A 6,765-nucleotide genomic window follows, 5' to 3' on the forward strand; every position below is an offset into this window, starting at 1 on the left:
TTTTACCTGAGGGTCCAATTTACCCGGCTTCACTGTAGTTTTTGTTCAAGATAAAACAGCATCATTACCTACTGTGTGGTCTAAACTATTTATTGCTTGTATTTCCAGCTTTAGGTCAAAAGGTGCAAAGTGTATTGTTTATTTAATTTACATCAGCTTTTCACATTATCTTGAGGATTTCCCAAAGTTATTCAGACATATGTAAGATAAGCTCAATTTGTTTTTGTATACTCCAATATTCTAACAGCCTAAGAGGGAAAATTACTAAACAATGAAAGGTCATTCCTGGAAAAGGTGGTGGCTCCTCCTTGTGCAAAAATAGAAACATAAAAAGTAGGTCTGTCTAAGTTTCATTATTTAAAAAGATGCCAAAGTTTTCTTGTCATTTCATTCAGCATGCAGTATTTTGACTGGATGAATAAAAAAGAGACTGTAACACATCTTTAAAAATTACTATGGCCCAATAATTTAAATAAATTTTTTGTTGGATGATTTTGATAAATACTATCATCATCACTGCAGCAGTCATTATGCACATTATGAAGCTCAACAGTGACCATTCCCTGGTTCCAGAAGTTTCCCATTCATCTCCCCCATAGAATTAAGAAAAGATTAATATTAAAAGTTCGAAAGCGTGCTCAGGGCTAATGGGGTAACTAATGACCTCTAGACCTATCATTTTATATAAAATCTGTTTCTGAAACTATATAAATCCTATATAAAGTTATTGTTAAGTATTTAGCCGAATCTTGTGATTTAAATATATTCTTTTTGGACTTAAAACAACCTCGTTATGGACAAAGGTAACAAATAATTGGCTAGCCTTCATCGTGCTTTCAAACTCTTTAATTATTTAAAAAGTGTGGGCCTCCACCACTTTAGTGCCACTCAGGTTCAAATGTTATGTAGTAGTGCTACACTTATTAATTGTGTGTGAATGCATTTGGGGTTTGTTCATGGGTCATGTTCTCTCCCAGCTCTTATTAACAAGAGTAGCCTAAGTAACCCATTGCAGTCCAAAGTTAAGACAAATGTGTAATAAACTCTTGTGCTGTCGTTGCGATGTGTTTATGAGTGAGCGAGGAAGTAGGGCCGTGGCATGGCATAATGGGACTTGTTGTAGGCTACAAACACATTTAACCAATCAGAAAATGATATTTATGTAGAGGAGCAAACGAGGGCCCGCGTTTTTGCTTTAACTACATCTATACTGACAGACAGATACAAATGATAAAACAAACAACTTGTCTAAGATCTGGCAGTAAGTATTTCTTTCTGCATTCCTTTTTCAAATTCCTTTTTCAAAACTCACACTCCATCCATCCCTCACTCATGAACAAGAACCCAAGATACTGTACTTGAACTTTCCCACTTTAGGCATGGACTCTCCATCTAGAGAGATGTAGTTGTGGTGAAGGTGGAGCTGAGTCGGAAGGCAAAGCTCTCAATTTTCCGGTCTACGTTCCTACCATCACCTACGAAATGACAGTGTAACAGGGCAAACAAAGTATCGTTTCTCTGCCACTTTAAGTGGGTGTGTTTTTTTCCTTGTATGACTTTTCTCTGTGTTGGTGTGGGCCAATGGCCATGTAATTGCAGCTGGAAAGGGGTGGTGCTTATTGTTTAAAAATCTTGTGAAGCTTTTCCTTCAGTCTCTCTCACACCCTGTTGTCTCTCTATCCAGGTCAAGCAGCTCACCACATTACACCTGTAGGACCCACTGGGAATGTTGGGTGCTGGGGGGGATGCTGGTTTTGGATTGAATTTAATTTTAGTTGTTTTGACCAAATGTTTGTTACCGAGACTCTCTCTTACACCCTGCTTATTTCTCTATCTAGCCATGGTCCGCCAGGCAGTCCTAAGGGGCTCGGCGGGTATTACAACAGAAAAGACAAGATCATGGATACAAGTGGTGAAAATGAGTTTCCTCTGCAAGGGTGGCTTAAGAGATAAGACGAGGAGCTCAGTTACATGGGAAGAGCTTGGAGTAGAGTTGCTGCTCGTCTGTGTCGAGAGGAGCAGCTGAGGTATCTATTCTGGATGGCTCCTGAACCCCTCTCTGCGGAAGCCCTGGGGAAGACCCAGGACATGCTGGAAGGCCTCTTTGATTGCTCTGGGAACACCTTGGGATTCCCTGAAACAGCTGGAGAAAGGGTGCGTGGAAAGGGAAATGCTCATACTGCTGCCTCCACATCCCATCCCCAGATAAAGTGGAAGAAAATGGACAGATGGCTGGATTAATCAAAACTTTTACTAAATTAAGAGTAGGCTTACTGTTTACTTAAACAAGCAAACAAAGCATGCCAACTACCTATTTGGAACGTGGCAGCTAGCGTGTTAGCTATGTCCATTTATATATACAATCTATGCCAGGGGTCTCCAACCTGTGGCTTGGGAGCTCCCATTAGCTCTCCACCACTTTCCGAGTAACTCGCCAAGGGATTTCTGAAGTATTCTATTGTGCTGAATAACAACAATTGTATTAATTACATGCCTATTACCATTGAACATGTATCACATTCAAGCTCAACTTTATGAACTAATAAATGGACTGTGGTTTATGATTTATAGGCATCAAACTGTACCCAAAGGCTCGCCCTCTTTCTTATAATCGTCTCAATTTCTTGTAACCATTAAATGAGTAGCTCTCTAGCAGTTTCATTTTGTAAAAGTAGCTCACTGGAGGAAAAAGGTTGGAGACCCCTGGTTTATGCTTTGTACTCCAATTTTCTGTCCGTTCAGACATTGCTTACATTGACAAACAAGGTTTCACACAATTCCCAATTTGAGTTGTACTGCATTTGTGTTTAGTTATTTATCTGATGATGGCTTTGATTCATTTGAATGTATTTCTCCATAGGTTTTTGCACTTTATCAGATTCTTCAATACATTAGTGATCTAGAGTCTCGCACGTTGGCCAGAGGAATAGGTCTGGCCTTGCTGTTGTTCAGTTCTGATCTCTTTTGTGTTATCTTCGATTCTGGACCATCAGCCTGCACTTCAGTCAGACTGAAAGGGGCCTTCTCAGCTCTAGCTTTCCAGAAGATCCTCTCTCTTCGAGTCAACAGTGGCCTTCCTATGGGTGAAGTAAACATCCTGTAGCACAGATGCAGCTGAAGCTAGTACTATAGTAGAAGTAGTATAGTAGAGTTATAACTCTATATTGTTGTATATGCTTTCTATTTTCCTGTTTAGGTGATAAATGTTGTGACCAGTGATGGACACTAGATCTTTGAGGTAGTCTTAAATAGAGTTTATATACTAACGTCACTAGTGCTTTTTATTTCATGCACTGTGTATGCCTGTTGCATTTTGGGTTACACTACTTTAGTAGGAATCATCACTTATGCCCTTTCCATACCTATACAGGTGGGTTCTTATTCTTTTTCATTATGGTTATTATATTGAGAGACTGCTCACTATTTTTGATTTGTATTTTTTGCCTCTTTCAAAACTTCTGTCGTTCAGATGAAAATGCTACTTCAACCTCTTTACATTTGCATTAATTGTGTCATGGTTACGAATTATTAATTAAAATAATATTTTACCAATGCCTTCAATACACATAGCCCCTGCTCCAAGTCTTCACCTCCACTCCTAAGCCCATTCACCTTTCCTCTCCTTCCCTCTTTATTAGTTTATTAGTTTATTCCTAGTCTGGCCAGTAGATGGTGCCAATAAATACATGTGAGCCGGTAAAGTATGTTGCACTCACTTCATTAGGCCCGAGTTCTCAGGCACAAACCAAACCAGGAATGCAGACGGAAAACACAGAGACACCGTTGAGGAAATCTACCTGCAAAATAAATTATTAAGTACAGTTAAAATAGTGAAAATTGTGTTAAGACCCTAAGGACACAATAGTGCAAAAATAATCTGTCTTAATTTATAAGAAAAGTGAATATTCTGTTTAATTTAAGTAGCACAATGTGGTTATGAGCCAAAGCCTATTTTAGGCAACAGAAAACATGAACTGTCTCATCTAATCTAACCTAAGGCAATGAACGATTATTTAAAATAGGACTTAAATAGCAGGTGCTCCTTCCTATAAACAGCTAGGGTGTGTTTGTTTGTTTTGTTTGTTTGTTTCTGTAAAAAATAAAAAATAAAAAAAAAATGAAGAAAGAAATAAGTTGTGTCATAAGGGTTGTAGTAATATGAAATATTTGTATTTAAAAACAGGATTGCCCACAGATATTGTGGTGGATACCTCTGCCACCACTCCATAGTGTCAGTATTATTTAATTTTCATTATTATTTACATTAAGTTAATTACACTACACATCATTTAATTCCGTTATTTAGACTTATGTTCTAATTTGAGTGCACGCATTTTAGTTAATATAAGTCTAATTTACTTACACTTGTTCTTTTTGTTTTTTTGAGCACCGGACGGAGGACCCTGGGAGAGACCATCAGGACTCAGCAAAGGGGGGGAGCACTATTTAGTTTGTTTTACTAAGTTAATTTGTTTAGTTTGTGTTAAGGTCACATTATTATCACTTATTATTTTCTGTATTATAATTATTAGCTTTTTTGTTTACTTTGATTAAGTTATTGGTTTAGTTAGTTAGTGTAATTCCTCCCTCTTGTGTTTAGCTTTAGTTGGTCCTCAGGTATTTAAACACACCTGTTCCTTTGTCTGGTTAGGTTAGTTTTGTTCTGTTCAGTTTGATTTTGAGTTACCCCAGTTGGGCCCAGCTTTTTTGTTAATAATTTGCCTAATTTGAGCCTTTGTTAAATTATATCTTTTTTGGGCTTTATTAAATTTAAACTTATTTTTATACCTTGTCTTTGCCTTTCTGTTTGGTCCACTACAGATATAATGTGGACCCTTTTGATAATTAGTGATGATGAAATTTGGACAGCACCGGAGAAAACCTGCATGAAAGAATCTGTATGTTGACTCATTTGAGTCTTTTATTTTTTAATTAATGAATTAATTAATCAATGGATTTATATCTCACCTTTAAAGATACCCAAAGTGCTTACAATGTACTCAGTGGTAAGCTAATATAGTAGCCACAGCTGCCCTGGGGCAGACTGACAGAAGCAAGGCTGCCAATCTGTGCCATTGGTTTAGGTGAGCATGTTGCTCTCTGTTCAAAAACACTCCTTTCTAAAGCCCATATTTACACAATACCTACTCTATACTAATGTTCCCACCTTGGTGGTTGTAGTGCTGAGAGAGGGTGGGTCTTCTCAGCTGTAAGTCTAGAGGAGGAGCGCATGGGCTTGTGTTAGTGTGGAGACACTGTGAATGTGAATGTATCACATTTATATAACACCAGTGAAAGACTTAACTCATTTCTGCACACTGCAGGGAAATGGCCGCTGTCGATGTCTGACTAGTTTGAAATGACATTTGTGCCACTACAGTGACCTTGTTTCGCCACAGATCTCACAGCTTGAGGAGAAGTTGCTTGCTCCAGGTTTGGAAAATGGAGAGAACTTCTCAATAGGAGAAAGATAATTGCTGTGTATGGCTCGAGCTGTACTGCGCAATTCAAAGGTTTGTTTTAAAGATGACCCAAAATGTATTTGTGTATCACTAGTGTTATATTCAGGAGGCTTGATGACTGATTATTTTGAGAACAAGCTTTAATGCTAGTCTGCAAATGATGTAATGTAGTGTTTTACACATAAAACACATATTATGGGCGGCAGTAGCTCAGTTGGTAGAGCATTTGCCTACTGATCTAAAGGTTGGCGGTTTGAATCCAGCTCTCAACATAAACATCACAGGTTGAGCAGTCAGATCCACTAACCCACAGGTTGGCTGGTGTGATTCCAGCTCCCACAGATGAATGCTGTCTTTGTGTCCTTGGGCAAGACACTTAACCCACCTTGCCCACTGGTGTGAGAATGGGTGAGTGGTTCCTTGTTGTAAAGCACTTTGAGTGCCTTGAAGGTGGAAAAGCGCTATAGAAAAATGTGACCATTTACCATAACTGTGCTGTACATCTTAACTATTGTAGATTATTGTTCTGGATGAGGCAACAGCATCCATCGATGCAGAGACAGACGCTCTCATCCAGAATACAATCAAAGAAGCCTTCCAGGACTGCACTATGTTGACCATTGCACACCGCATCAACACCGTTCTGACCTCTGACTGTATTCTGGTCATGAACCAGGGACAGGTAGCACCCTATGAATAGCACATATATGGCCATCTTCCTCATCTCCATCTTCTCTTCCCTGGTGGAGGCTACTAACACTTCAAGCAACTGAGGACCATCAAGACACATTTGTAGTGATCTTCAGAATATTGTCAATATATACAGTTCAAAGCAATCCCTTTTGTTATGCCGATTAAAATGCATTTGGCTCTCATTTATACTGACCCTGTAATTTCTACATCATTTGGACATCATAGCCATGATGAAATTAAATAAAGAAATTAAATAAAGAAACACTGTATGACATAGGCTGCATATTGACTAACAACAGTAGAGTGATTCAATTTAAAGTAAGGCCTATGCAATGCGTTGTACACCAGGCGGACTGACTGCAAATTAGCAATGTATCAGCAATAGATTCAGTAAGGAGGCCTAAGTTAAGTGAATGAAAGATGGACACAAAATAAAGTTGGTTATATAGATGGTTGTACTGTTATTATTATAACTGTTCGTATATTAATAAGAAGGAAATAATAATACAAGATGGTGTATTCTTAGCTCGCCATCACAGTTGTGAGGGGAAATAACAAAAATAGACACAAAAACGGTTGCCAATTACACAAACTAGGGTGTCCTTCAGTT

Source organism: Boleophthalmus pectinirostris, unplaced genomic scaffold (assembly GCF_026225935.1).
Source record: "Boleophthalmus pectinirostris isolate CB_2022bp ecotype Guang Dong unplaced genomic scaffold, ASM2622593v1 HiC_scaffold_19, whole genome shotgun sequence".
NCBI classification, from domain to species: domain Eukaryota; kingdom Metazoa; phylum Chordata; class Actinopteri; order Gobiiformes; family Gobiidae; genus Boleophthalmus; species Boleophthalmus pectinirostris.